The sequence below is a fragment of the Emydura macquarii genome, unplaced genomic scaffold, assembly GCF_026122565.2.
Source record: "Emydura macquarii macquarii isolate MOO-44397 ecotype Brisbane River unplaced genomic scaffold, CSIRO-AGI_Emac_v2 contig_1043, whole genome shotgun sequence".
Lineage (NCBI taxonomy): Eukaryota > Metazoa > Chordata > Testudines > Chelidae > Emydura > Emydura macquarii.
This window is the reverse complement of record NW_027131180.1, coordinates 1,805,594-1,820,398: the sequence shown is the minus strand read 5'-3', so window position 1 is coordinate 1,820,398 and position 14,805 is coordinate 1,805,594. Positions and strand designations below refer to the sequence as shown.

Below are 14,805 nucleotides of genomic sequence, written 5' to 3'. Positions count from 1 at the left end.
ACTTAGTAAAAGTTCATTTATTACATGCTTTACTTTTACATATTAATCAATGGTTAATGAATGGGTTTGAAATTATGTATAATACTGTGTATAATAAAGAGTTAAAGTAAGGTGAAAATCTTTACATATGCTCTTTGAAGATGAGTTCAGTCTAAATTCCTCCTTCACTGTAGAGCCACAGTATTTTCTTTTTTTTCCCTAAAAAATATAAAATGCACTGTTTGGATATTTATGCATTGCTTTTACATTATACAGAGCTTGGTGACATAAATGTGAGGTAAAAAGATCCTTAAATAGACCTTGATTCAGGAAAGCATCCCTGTTCAGGAAAGCTCTTAAGCACATTCTTAAAATTAAGCACACACTTACGTGCTGTCCTGGAATAGTGGGTCTTAAAATCAATCCTGCAGCCCTTACTCAAGCAAATAGTTCCACCAACCTTGATGGGACTACTCACCTGAACAAGGAATAAAGAATCAGGCCCTTAAGAAGTCATAAAATACTGTCTCCTATATATGTGTGCACTGTAGTAATATTGCACAGAAATTTGAGTATGCTCAAACAGATCCATAAATATTATGATTAAATGTGAAACCCACATACTTGTTTTGTATGGAATGTACATAATGAAGATTGTTTAAGGCACATTCTATTTTTGAAAATGAAATTTTATTGTTGGAGAAATTCAATACATTGTATTTCCTTGATCTTGTTTGTCATTTACTCACTGTGGAGGGATAGAGGAACTATTCTGATAATAGTATCCATGAACTTTCTATCAGTGACTGTACCTGTTCTACATGCAATGAAATCTGCCTGGTCTGCTTGTAATTTATTCTGTTCAAATAAGGATAATTCTGGTTAGAAAACGGGTTTCCAACGGAATGTTACTAACAGTGACATATGTTTCATGCAGGCAGCAGTTTCTCGTGCTACATGACAGGCTACCAAAGTCAGCCACCAGTATCCTTACATTTTAAGTCATTACAGATAATATTTGCATGACTCTATACAAGAAATTATACAGGATTCTCAGTCACTTCAACTCAGAAAAAAATACATTCTTGTATTTTTGCTTTAAATATGTAGTATCAGTGTAGTTTACTATCTGGCTTTATCCTGTACATATGTAGCTAATCCTCCTCTATGCACTCCACAAGCAAGAGAAAGCAAGAGACACTAAGGTGCGATTAAAGGAAGTGTCAAGATCCAGAATGCATCAGGTGCATCTTTCATTTACACCCTGACAAAATTAGCATGACTATTTGATCAAAAAGAAACAATTTTTTATATGCTGCATTATCACTCACTGCAATGCAGAACGTTCTCTGGAAAAGTGTCATCCTTTGGATTTTTACACAATCTCAAACTGCTCGCAAAATGCATGATTGGCTATGTTTACTTCATTCTATTTCCCAGGAATCTAAAGACATTGAATTTTAAACAACAAACCACAAACATTTATCGCTGAAGAATATATGAAAAAGATATGAATATGCATAATTCCCACTCTCTATACTTAATTACCAAATTCAGGTAATTAAACATATGTTGGTAAAGTCCCAGGTTATCGCATCAATGCTCTTGCTCTGTTACTTAATATCTAATTTCCAGAAAGAAGATACTACCACTAGATGGAAACGGGCCTTTGAAAGATTGGAAGTAAATGAACAGAATGCACATATGCTGTTATCAGAGATATGGTATTAATCTTCTATTTGAGCTACACCATTTTCTATCACTACTGTAGTGCTATGTATTCTTTTGCTGGAGCTGGTAAGAATTACATGCACGTGTTTTTATATGCACAGCAAATTTAGGTCATGCCAGAATTAAGGTTGCCTGTGCAATCTTAATTCAGCTCACTTGTGTATAGGTATTATGGTATAGTTTTTAATTACACAATCACATACTATTCAGTTAAGTCATCAATATCCATCCATTGCACTGAATAATTCAATATTTTGTTTTCTTGTTGCTCTGAAGAAAGAATTATAATTTCCTGTGGCGCTCCTCACTCTAGTATCTGAGTGCTTCACCAACAAAAATAAATGTATTTTCACAACACCTATATGAGGTAAAGATCTAGTTGCCCCATTTTACAGATGGGAACTGAGACACAGTTAAGTTAAGGTCAAAAGTATCCACTAATTTTCGGTGCCCAATTTGAGACTCTGAAGACCTGATTTTTTACTTAGCATTATATAGCACCCAATATATTCAAACCACAGCTCCCAGTTGCAGCTGTGAGAGCTCGGCACTTCTTCAAGTCAGACCCAGTTTCAAACCAGGTATCCAAAAAAGGAGTATCACATCAGAACTCTGTGGCAGAGGCAGGGATAGAATCCAGTTCTCCAGGGCAGCATTGAACTTCCACGACCCCATCCTTTTTGTTTCCTGCAATCCCCTGCATCATTCACTGTACATCTTCCAACAAATGAAGCAAGGATCCTTCAGACAACAGCCTCTTTTACCGTACAGCTCTGATTTGTCCCCAAAGCAGGTCCATCCTGTGCACTGAATGAGACAGAGGTCCTGAGGGAAAAAACATATGTGATCATGTACTCATCTCCTTCCCATACCCCTCTGGTTCCAGTCCCATTCTCTCTGCCCAGCTAGTCCCAGTTTCCCATCTGGCTCCTCATCCAATCTCAGTCTCACCCCCAGCTACTGGCTTGCAGTCTCCCCTTACTATTGCTGCCTTGGTTCCCTGTCTGTCTCCCTCTGGCTCTCAGTCTGCCATTCCCTCAACTCCCAGTCCAATACTCCATCTGCCAGCCTCCAGTCCCAGCCTCAGCCTCAGGCTCCTTGTTCCAGTCTACCCTCTTCACAAATCTGGCTTTCATCCCTTCTGTATGGCAGTCAGGCAGCTTTTTTTGCTACGCTGCCTGAACCCAGCAGGAGGGTCATTGAGATCACAGGCTCGCTTCAGGTTGCCAGGCCCAGACTTGGTATAGTCCAGTGCTGCAATTGTCAGGAAAGTCCTCATCAGTCTGGACCATGTGAACAGTTTGGGGGAGTAATTTAGCAGCTATAAACTGAGAAATCTCAATTGAGCATGTGAAAACTGAGATTTTTTTAAAGTTTCAGTAACTCGGTCATCTTTGGGTGGATTGTCACAGGGCCATGCGATGGCGTGTCCAAGCCCCACATTGGTGAAATAAGGGCTGAAGAGCAGCTCTGGGCCCAGAGAGCCCCACCCAGCCACCCCTGCTGGGCAAGCTCAGAGTGGAGGCTGAGCTCAAAAGGAAGCAGCTCACCTCACTTTGGGGACACAGAACGGTTGTGTGTTGCAGGCTCCTGCTGAAAAATCACCGAGACCTCATGCTGCTGGGACCAGGCCTCACGGCTGGGCCACCACAGGCCCTTCAGTCGCGGAGGTCAACAACGACAAGCCACGACTGAAAGAGGAAGACACTTTGGGGCATGACCATAGAGTCCAGGAGGGACTCGGAAACGAACCAGTGGCACCAACAGAGGAACAGAAGCTGGGGTAGGAAATGGTTCAGGGAGCAGGCATAGGACACCCACTCCCCAACCTACATATTGTGAATTACTATTTACTAGGGCTTGGGTAAGATCCCAGGCGAGCAGGGAGGGCCCAGGTTCCCTTATCCCCCAGCCACAGATGCTTGCCATTGGGCAACATGGCCATGGACTTTCACCACTGGATGACATGGCCATTGAGCTCTGCCTCTAGATGACACAGTCCAGTGCATTGCCACTAGACGGTACTGCTGGGCTTGGACACCCATCCCCCCAAGCGACAGGCCAGCATAAGGCACATCCCTGACACAAAAGCCATTCTCCTGTAAAATTTCAAGTTCTTGTTCCAAAGCATGGGAATGCTAGAGCTTTTCAAAGAAATGGTCACCAGAATTTAACATGGGAAAAACATGTTTTCCCATAGCCTCATTTTCAGATATGGCTGAACCATTTTGGCTGAGATTTTCCAAAAACTTTAACCTGGGGCAGACACCAGCATGGAAAACTTACGCCCACATGCTTTTAGTTTGAAAAAGTTATAAGTAGAGCCCTGTGAAATTCTTCCTTCTCCCTCCTCCCCCCCCAATTTTTGCTTTATTACATTTTATCATTGCTGGGGGAGGGGAGGGCAGGTCCTGCCTCCAGGGGGCTGAATCAAAATATTATTTATATTGCAGCAGGACTTCGAGGCCAGGGCCCTTTGTGCAAGTGTTACAGGGTGCAGTCACTTCTCATGAGTGTCTCTTATCAGCCGAATGTGATGCTGCACTCTTTCCTATTCCTGGCACCCCCTGTTGGCTGTTGTCCTCATCAAGTGGGTCTTCAGTGGCTTAGCCCTCCAGTTAAGTCACACATAGTCAAAACGCATTAAGGAACCCCTTCGGGGGTAACAAAGTCCAACAAATGAGACATTTTTCAGCCCCCTCTTTGGGCCTGTTTAACTTCTAGCCACGTTCTTGGGATTTTATTATCGAGTCTTATCCCATTCTTGGGGGTTAGGCCACCTAGGCCTGTGAGGGGAGCCCAGGCCCATCTACTCTTCCGGGTCCCAACCCAGAGACCCTATAAACAGCAGTCACAAATGGCTCAAATTTGGGAATTTCCCTCAAATCTTCAGCCATGACGACTGATACAAAGTATTCATATAGTTTTTCTGCAATAGCCTTATGTTCCTTGAATGCTCCTTTAGCATCTCAATCGTCCAGTGGCCCCACTGGTTGTTTAGCAGGCTTCCTGCTTCTGATATATGTAAACAATTTTTTGCTGTTGTTTATTGAGTATTTAGCTAGTTGTTCTTCAAATTCTTTTCTGGCCTCCCTAATTATATTTTTATTCTTCAGTTGCCAGAGTTTATGCTCCTTTTTATTTTCCTCAGTAGGATTTAACTTCCACTTTTTAAAGGATGCCTTTTTGCCTCTAACTGCTTCTTTTACTTCATTATTTAGCCAAAGTGGGACTTTTTTGTCCTCTTACTATGTTTTTTAATTTGGGATATAGATTTAAATTGAGCCTCTATTACATTGTCTTTAACAAGTTTCTATGCAGCTTGCAGGGATTTCACTTTTGGTACTGTAACTTTTAATTTCTGTTTAATTTACTTTCTCATTTTTGTGTAGTTCCCCTTTCTGAAAGTAAATGCTACCACACTGGGCTGCTTTGGTGTTTTCCCTCCCACATGGATGTGAAATTTTACTTTGTTATGGTTACTATTACCAACCATTTCACATCTTGGACCAAATCCTGTGTGCCACTTAGGACTAAATCAAGAGTTGCCACGCCCCTTTTTGGTTCCAGGACTAGCTGCTCCAAGAAGCAGTTATTTAAGGTGTCAAGAAACTTTATCTCTGCATCCTGTCCTGAGGTGACATATAAGTAACCTTATGTTCTTCTTCAAGTGCTTGCTCATGTCCATTCCACTATATGTGACTAACAAGCAGTACCTTGGAGGTGGGCCGGAGTTAGCAGTGAGCTGCCTGCAGCACAGCTCTGCTGAAGCCCGCGTCTTCTCGCGCCCATTGGATAGAGGTGTGGTGGGACATGAAGGTATGTACTGCCAGCCTGGCAACTGCTCTGCAGATGCCCTTCCCTGGCACTTCCGCTAAGAAGGTGTAGCTGGAGCTTGAGCTCTGTTGAGTCAGCTGTGGTGGCACCCAGAAGTGGCACCTTCACCTGCACATAGCTGAACATGATGCAGGAAGTTATTCACAAGGAAAATGCGCCGGCGGAGACCAGTGATACTTTCATAGAATCATAGAGTTGGAAGGGACCTCAGGAGGTCATCTAGTCCAACCCCCTGCTCAGAGCAGGACTAACCTCAGCTAAATAATCCCAGCGAGGGTTTTGTCAAGCCGCAGCTTAAAAACCTCTAAAGATGGAGATTACACCACCTCCCTAGGTAACCCATTCCAATGCTTCACCACCCTCCTAGTGAAAAACTTTCTCCTAATGTCCAACCTAGACCTCCCCCTCTGCAACTTGAGACCGTTGCTCCTTGTTCTGTCATCTGCCACCACTGAGAACAGCCTAGCTCCATCCTCCCTGGAACCCCCTTTCAGGTAGTTAAAGGCTGCTATCAAATCCCCCCTCATTCTTCTCTTCTGTAGACTGAACAAGCGTAGTTCCTTCAGCCTCTCCTCATAGGTCTTGTGATCCAGCCCCCTAGTCATTTTTGTTGCCTTCTGCTGGACTCTCTCTAACTTCTCCACATCCTTGTTGTAGTGGTGGGCCCAAAACTGGAAACAATACTCCAAATGCGACCTCACCAATGACGAATAGAGGGGAATGATCACTTCCCGTGATCTGCTGGCAATGCTCCTACTAATGCAGCCCAATATGCTATTAGCCTTCTTGGCAACCAGGGCACACTGCTGACTCATATCCAGCTTCTTATCCACTGTTACCCCCAGGTCCTTTTCTGCATCCTTTTCATCCGGTTGGCTGCTGCGATGAAGAGCTGCATCGCTCTCCAGAACGGCCTCGTACACCTGATGTAGAAACCAGGACCCCCTCACGTTTTTAACGAGGGCTGCCTTCTCTTCTCCTCCGAATTGTGTGGTTCGGGGAAATATAGGGAGAATATATGTTGGTCACAATGAAACTGAGAAACCACCTTGGGCTGGAAGTCCCAGTGCGGCCTCAACTGAACCTTATCTTTAAAGAATACAGCATGAAGGGGGGGCTCCGAGGTCAGAACTCTGATCCTGGAGACCTTCCTCACCGAGGTAAACACCCCAGGAAGGCCACCTTCCCAGAAGGCAGGAGTAGAGGGCATGACGCCGTGGGTTCCGAGGGGGGATCCCTGTGGGCTGGGAAGGACCAGGTCAAGATCTCAGGGAGGCATCGGGTCGCGGACCTACGGATAGAGCCTCCTGTCCCCTTCAGGAACCTAACCGACATCAGATGGGAGAACCCCAATCCCCGCTCCAGCGACTGATGGAAGGCTGATATGGCTGCTAGGTGGGCCTTCAGGGAGGCCACAGCCAGTCCCTGGAACTTTAACTGTGGCAAGTATTTCCTGGATCGTCTGTACTGGTGAGAGGCTGGGCAGAATACCCCAGGACTCCTCCCAGCAGGCAACAGCCACTTCCACTTAACCCGGTACACAACCTGCGTGGAGGGCTTCCTGCTACCCAGCAGGACTCACTGGACTTGCTCTGAGCGGCTCGCTCGTCATCCCTCAGCTGCTGATCCACCACTCCCTGAGGTGTCAAGGGTCCAGGTCTGGGAACCACAGGTGACCGTGATCCTGGGATCAGGGATCGTGCTGTCTCGGAGGCTCCCGAAGCGGGCGATCGAGAAATCCAGCAGTATGCTAAACCTGTGCTGGCATGGTCAGGCCAGAACAATTGAGATGGCATCTGTTTAGCCCCTCCTCATTTTTAGCAGGACTGTATGCAGGGGGGGAAAGGCGGGAAAGTGAATATGAAGGTTTCTGACCACTACTGATAGATGGCGTTGACGACCGCCCCTGTATCTTAACCATGGAGAGAACAGCACTGCAGACACCTCATGCTCCAGTCCGATACAGACAGATTCCCCTTGGGGAAACCCCCTCTCCAGACAGTCGTAGACACCCTTAGTGGGCACAGCAATCCCTCGTGGTGAGGAAGAGCAACCCCTTGACATGGTCTGCCTCATCGTTCCTCACTCCCAGGAGGTGATCACCGCCAGGTCCTAAGGACCAATAGGTTCCCTTCATAGGCCTGGCGAATGGGCTCCCGCCGCCTGTCAATGTAGTACATGGTCACTGTACTGTCTGTCAGCGCCAGTACTGCCCTGGCCTCGATAAAGCGGAGGGACATTCCGCAAACCCTGCGAGTGTTTCACAGATCTTTACATTGGTGTGCTGACTTCTCTCCTCCCTTGGCCAGATGCCTTGTGAGCCGAGGTCAGCGTTGATACGGAACTTCACCCTCTGCCCAAGGAGACCATGCGAGACTTGAGTCCCTTGCAGTATTTGTGAGCCGACACAGGTCTGACACAGTCCTTAAATCCCCTTTTCTCAGAGCTGAGGAAGTACCTGAAGGAGAACCTCTTCTGCCATGCCCTGAGGGACCTTTTGCACTGCTCCAGACTGAGGTGGCCTCAACCTCTTGGATGTGGAATTGCCACTGAGAGGGAGGAAGGAGGAGGTGTCATGGGTGGGTGGGAGGGGCGGAGATGAACGGGGGGGCCTAGCCCACCAAACTATATCAAGGACCCAGTGGCCTGCAGGCATCCTGCCCCACACGAACCAGAAGGGTAGAGGCTAGGGCGCTGCCCTTGTGTGCACCATCAGAAAGGGCCTTTTCCGATTGCCCTGTCACTGAGGTGACCCTTACTGAGGGCCTAAGGAGTCACTCACGGCGGATGGTGTCTCCTAGACCCCTTGACTCCGTCCATTGCCCATAGGTCGCGAGATGGCCGTGGCTGACACCTCTGCTGCTGCAGTCCCTGGGGACCTTCCTGACACCTAAAGGTCTGTGACATGTAGCGTCCCAGGGAACAGAGCATGGTCTTGAAGCCCTTCCAACCACGTAGCTTTGCATCCATCTGAACTGAAGAGAAGGCTGACTCGTCCAAGGGAGGGCCCCGGATGAGCTGCTGGACTTTTGGGACAGCCCAGGATTGCAGTCACTAACCTCTGAGCATGCCGATGGCGGGGGGTATGGCTCTGCCCACCAAATCAGCAGCAACTGAGGATGCCTGGGGCACTGCTCCAGCTCCCATAGTACTCTCTTCCGAAATGGTATACGAGTTCAGTGCCTGCTGCCAGGCAGAGCCTCAGTAAAGTGGCTCACTGAGTCCCCCAAAGGCTCACCTTCTACTTGCTGCTAGTGCTATTGAATAAATTTTTTCTCCAAACAAGTCTGGATTGCCCTTGTTGCCCTTGTTCTCTGGAGTAGAGCCCGGCTGCCCTGCCTATCCCTGTGGTTGGCGGCAACCACCACCAGGGACCTGGGGCGGGGTGGTGAACAAGTATTCAAACCCCTTGACTGGAGTGTAATACGCTTCTCAGCTCATCTAGGTATTGGGCTATGGAGGAGGAGGTTTGTCACGAGGTCCTCACTATCTTGAGTGCCCCTTTGTAGACCGGGAGGGCTACCCACATAGTGGGGGCCCACAGCTAGCACATTAATAAGATTGTTTGATGTCCCTTTAGCACCTTGGCCTTGGCCCCAAGGTGGAGGCCACCTCTTGAGCAGTTCCCAGTGTGCCCTAGAATCAACCAGGGCTCGGGAGCATGCTTCAACTTGCGGGGGTGGGGGGAGGGAGAATTCTGCAGGCCGCAGCACCTCTTCCCGTCGACAGGCGGTCCCCACAGGAATCCCTGCCCATGGGGCTGAGTCATCATCCGAGGGCGAATGGTGGCCCTTTCCCTGTACCTGAGGCACTGACTGCATCCCCGCGGGGTTGACAGACCATGGTCCCATCCCCCTCTGGGAAACCCCATAGGCCTCTATACAGCCATTGAGGTGACCATTGCCTCTAAGGCCATCCGGGGCTACATGCGACTGAAGCTTTGGCACCTTTTGTTGGTGGTGGCTCTCCCAGCTACTACATCCCCGAAGGGACACTGAGGCACCATCAAAAGACCACAGTGGGGCTGCCCCAAAGGCTCTAACTGTGCTGTACCATCGCTCCAGAGAGCGTCTCCTTGACATTGACGACCTCGACTACCAGGTTCGATGTGGGTGCTGCAGCCAGAGCAGGCGTACAGACAATGCTTCGGTGAGCTGGGCTGACCCAAGCATCATCCCGGTACCGAGGACTTTGCGCTCTGCATGCATCTCGGCGCCGAGTCAAACTCCGGCGACCAGGTTCTGCCTGGCCTCGATGCAGGGCGAACTCCTCGGTGCCGAGTCTGTCTCTGGCCACTGAGTTTGGCACAGCCTTGGTGCAGGGCAAATCCTCAGTGCCAAGGCTGTTTCTGGCATCTGGGTTCAGTGCTGCCTCGGTGCAGGGGGGCGAACTCCTTGGTGCCGAGGCTGTCTCCGGCAACTGGGTTTGGCCCTGCCCGGCTAATTCCTCGGTACTGAGACTGTCTCCGGTGATCAGGATTAGCGCCACATCATTGCGGGTGAACTCTCCACTGCTGGAGCGGTGGGATGGACCTTACCAGGTGCCAGGGGGTCGAGACCGGTGGCAGGCGGGCGACTTCGCTCTTTGCCTCGATGCAGGTCGATCCGGTGACCACGACCTGAGATAACTTCTAGGGAAGCGTTTCTGCTCTACCCTAGGAAACCGGTCTGCAGGAGATCTTCCTCCCCATATTGGGGATCTCCTGAGCCATTCAGGGGGTCCAAACATGGGCTTCCCTCGTAACGCCAGCCCCTTCTCTCTCGTGGAGGTATGGGCAGCGGTGGTGTATGCAAGGCCAACAAGGCTCTTGCTGCCTGATGGCCTCCGAGTTCAATGGTGCTGATATATACTGAGGGGCTTCCCCACTCCCAAGAGTTGGGGAAGGCTCCTTGGCTGAAGATGCTGGCTCAGGCAGCGGTTCTCTGTGATCTGACCTCGGTACGGATCGGTACTCCACCCTGTCTGCTTAGAAGGTGCGGGGGAGTATCCGCACTCCAAGCATCGCTTCCGTCTCCTGGCGGTGCCAAGTCAGGTTGGTGCCGATGGTGCTCTCTGCACCGGCGGTACACTGGGTACCACAGCGGGTTGGTTCAGAGCCGGTTGGGGGCTGCTCCCGGTAAAGTCTCAGCTAGACTACTTCAAGGTCTCTAACTACCAGTAACAACCGTTATTAAGCTAACTAACTAATTAAACAAAAAATCATTAATTAAAGTTCAAAACACGGGGAATTAAGTGCTTGCAGTGCAAGCGCAGGCAGTTCCAATAACTGTCATGTCGTAACTGAGGTGGCGTAGGGCTGGCAGAGCCTCATATACTGCGGCATGTGTGTGGGACTCCAGGGGGCGCCGGAGTCAGCCCTAGGAGATCTGCTAAGGGGAAAAAGGTTCCTGTAGCTGTGCATGGAGGCGTGCACTCACCTATAGTGGAATGGATATGAGCAAGCACTCGAAGAAGAAGTAATATCATGATATAATTCCTTTTACTTCAGTGGAGTTATACCAGGGACTGCAGTCAATGAAGTTACACCAGGAATGAATCTGGTCCTCTATATTTAATCTTTTCTCTGTTGTGTGATGTCAGTAAATTATTTCTAGGACTATGCAACAAGAATCCCATTTTGGAAACTTTGTCTAGTGAGACAAAATACAGAACTGAAGAATTGTTGTGAAAACATCTCTGTATCAGAGGAGGTTGCCTTGGGGAAGAAGTTTTATTTTTCTTAGTGAAGATTTTAGGGCTAAAAATGTTGAAATAATTTTGTGCTTTACTTGTGACTTAAATCCCCCACTTTCTAGTGCACGTACTTTTAAATCGAGAATAAGTTTTAGCTTTATGAATGAAGCATTTTTAGTCATTCACTTGGAAAAAAAAACCTATTTCAGTCCATGAGCTCTAATGATTGTCTAATATCATTCATGTGTGGATAAATCACAAGGGAAACTTATTAATGCCAAATGGAATAATACCACCTATGCCTGTGCAGGCATATACTGCAGCATTTTCTTTTGATTTACATCATAGGACAGAGTTAAACAGATCTTAAGAGACAAATAAGGAAGAGCTGGAGATAAGACCAGTAAAATATGATAAAATTCTGTTTTCTATGTTTTTAGGAGTCTAAAACCATTTGCAAAATCAGCAGAGCTGTTCAAATGTTATGGTGGACATTGCCTGAGACACCGTAAGGCAGACTTGTGACTAATTGCAATTCATATAATCAAATAGCGAAAGAGTTTTAAATGAAAATATTCTGGTCCTGCTAAGAACAGTGGAGTTCACATTGACATGCTGTTGGTAAATCACATTTGGTTGGCTACCTCCACTGTGGTTTTGTCAGCATGGTGTACTTTGAAACGTAACACAATATGTGATAAATATAAATTGTGATACTTGAATTTGAATGTGTTATTTAATTTTAAAAGGTCACAAGATTTTTCATAAAGCATGATTTAAAAATATCATGTCAATTTTTTAGCAATGTTGAACATCTCTATATTTACATAACTTCAGATCCTAGCTGTGATCAAACTAAAACATAGTCTGAGTACTCAGGTTCAAACAGGCTTGGTTTAATATTCATTTTGGTGAGTAAACAGAAACATTAGCAAAGAAGAGAAAGGGGAGTGTGTAGTGGTCCCCTTGCTCTCACGTGAGGAGGGAGGCCACTCCACCTCACTGTGTCGGGTGGCAACAGTCGGACTTGCATTCCACTGGTGGGCCAAGCAGTAAGCAGTCTATAGCTCATAGCCCCCTAGCAGGAGCAAACAACCATTAACAGTTGGGAGCTTTAACCCCCCGTGGGTGGGGCAGAGCACTCAGCAGTCTTTGGCCCAGAGTCTCCTGGCTAGGGCTGACAACAGTCAAGAGTCTAGGTCTCTGGCCCTCTGGCAGAGGGAAGGCAGTCTTTAGCTCACAGCCTCATGGCTGGGGCAGGTAGCAATTAACAGTCTATAAGGGAAGCTCTGCCCCCCCCCCCCCCCCCCCCCGCAGCTGGGGTAGAATAGGGAGCAGGCTTTTGCCTAGCCCTCCTGGCTAAGGCAGCCAGCAAACACACAGTCTAGGACTCTAGCCCTCTGGGCTTGGCCGAGCAGGGAGCAGGCTTTTGCCTAAGCCTGCTGGCTAAGGCAGTGAGCAACGTAACAGGCAGGGGCCCACGGTCTCCTGACTGGGGCAAACAACGAACAAAGCACAAGCCTTCTGGCTTAAGGGTGAATAGGCCACCACCCCAGGGGTAGAGTTGGCGGCAGGGAGTGGGCCCAGGTCCCCCCCTACTCGTCCGGGTCCCAGCCCAGGGTCCTAACAGTGGTGAATGGTTCCACCACTGGGTCAGCAGGGATCCCACTGACACACACTGACTTGTGTTCCAGCAACAAAACCAGACTAAAGTCTGGTTTCCTTGGGCTACCTCCTACCATAGTCTGGGTGGGGTGTTCCATAGTCCAAGGGTCCTCTGTCTCCTTGGGATACACTGTGGATGGCAGGCCCTGCAACTCCTCTCCAGGGTCAGTCTCTTCCAGGGGCAGGGCGCTGCACAGCACCAGTTCAGCTCCAGAGCTCTGCAGGCAGGCTGGAGACATCTGTCTCCATCCCTGGATCCCGCTCAACTGAGCTTCAGGTCCTTCTCTTTAAACTTCCTGCCCCTCCCTGGTACTTCCAGTGAGGGGGCAGGGCGGGTTTGGCTCTGCCCTACAAAGGGAGTATAGTGGTCCCTCACTCTCAAATGGGAAGGGAGGCCACTCTGCCTCACTACAGTCTGATACTGTCTTTATTGTACACAGGAAGAGTTTGTAAAAAACTGTCACTCTCAGTAATTACTAAGTAACAGGCCTCAAGATATGTTCAGCCAGTGAAGTGTATTCTCATGGGATAATATTGGGTTTCTAAAAATGGAGTATATAGTTACTTTATTGCCCATGTGGTTGGAGCTCTGGAATGAGTCAGAACTTTCCTTTCCACCTTGCTCATTTAATGTAATTTATTTCTTAATAAAGTTTGTCTAATTAGATGCTGAATTCTTAGTAAAAATTTACTCCAGATACAATAGAAGAGTGGTTCTCAACCTATTTACAATTGTGGCCCACATATGCAGCTGTCTATGTGTTTTTTGGGCTGCAGCCACACAATATGTATGCTACCTGTGAGGCCCTGAGGATGTCACACTGGCCACAGCTGTGTGTTGATTGGGCCACAGGTTGAGAACTACTGCAATAGAAGCATGTCCCGAAAGTTTACATTTCTTTTAATTGGCTCCTTGCATAGCTGAAATGAGTCTGGAGCCTCTACTTCTTAGCTGATGGGAAATTAATAAACTCTGACCTGAACAGAAATGTAAAGATCACCTAGTGGAATGTGGGTGTTACAGGAAAAAGTTATTGCAGTAATGTAGTATCACTTAGTACATTGCATGTTGACTACATTTAGAATTAGGAAGATGAGGGGGAAAATCAGACGGGTGGAGACTGATATAGAGCACACATCATCTCCAGGTTCAAAAGAAGAACAAATCGCCAGCACCTAAGTGGGAGCAATCAATTAGCCAACTGTTAATATATTAAAAATAAAACAAGATGAGTTACTGTATGAAAGGCACAGTTATATCTCGCTGACTACATCAACGCTTGGAGCTAGAGGCGTGATTCCCAGTTCACCTAGAGACACTCACCAGAGCTTTCATTGAGCTCTCACACTAAAAATAGTAGTGTAGCCACAGCAGCACGGGCAACAGCAAGAGCTGCAACCATTAGCCACCCCAAATACAAACCCTCCCGGACCCACATGGATGTATATTCAGGGAAGTTAGTCTGTGCCCCTGCGGCCACACTGCTATTTTTAGCGTGCTAGCTCGATGAGAGCTAGAGTGAGTATGTCTGAAAGCCGGGAGTCACCCCCTAGCTCCAAGTGTAGATGTAGTCTCTGTGGCAGTGAAGTGTCATCAAAGCAAATTTGCAGTTTGTAAAGAACTTTACAGCCCCTACTGCTTTGACAGCGTTCTTAGCATTTCTCACACACCGGCTACATGCACAGCCTTGCACTCATCCCTTTTTTTTAATGCTGAAGGTTAGCAAGGATAAATTAAAGCTTTCAAGTCCATTTTCTGCAGCTAGTTTAGATCTATCAGATAATCTCCCTTGAGGTCACCTAACTCTTCTAAATGTCACATATGCATGTGACCTGGAAGCACATGCAGGCTGCCTGCATGCCTGAATGATACGCCAGTGACTCAGTCTCTAAAGTGTGTGGGTGAAATAGCATCTTTAT

The 14,805-nt window shown here is 47.7% G+C and overlaps 1 long non-coding RNA gene across 8 annotated transcripts in view; it reads right to left on the bottom strand.

Annotated features, from left to right (window-relative positions):
- LOC137150949 (uncharacterized) overlaps positions 1-14,805 on the bottom strand; it is a 55,549-nt gene that overhangs the window by 21,507 nt on the left and 19,237 nt on the right. For all 8 annotated transcript variants that reach the window (XR_010919124.1, XR_010919122.1, XR_010919121.1 and 5 more), the window contains one exon: positions 126-2,535. This is a non-coding gene — a long non-coding RNA (uncharacterized lncRNA). The remainder of the gene's footprint in view (positions 1-125; positions 2,536-14,805) is intronic.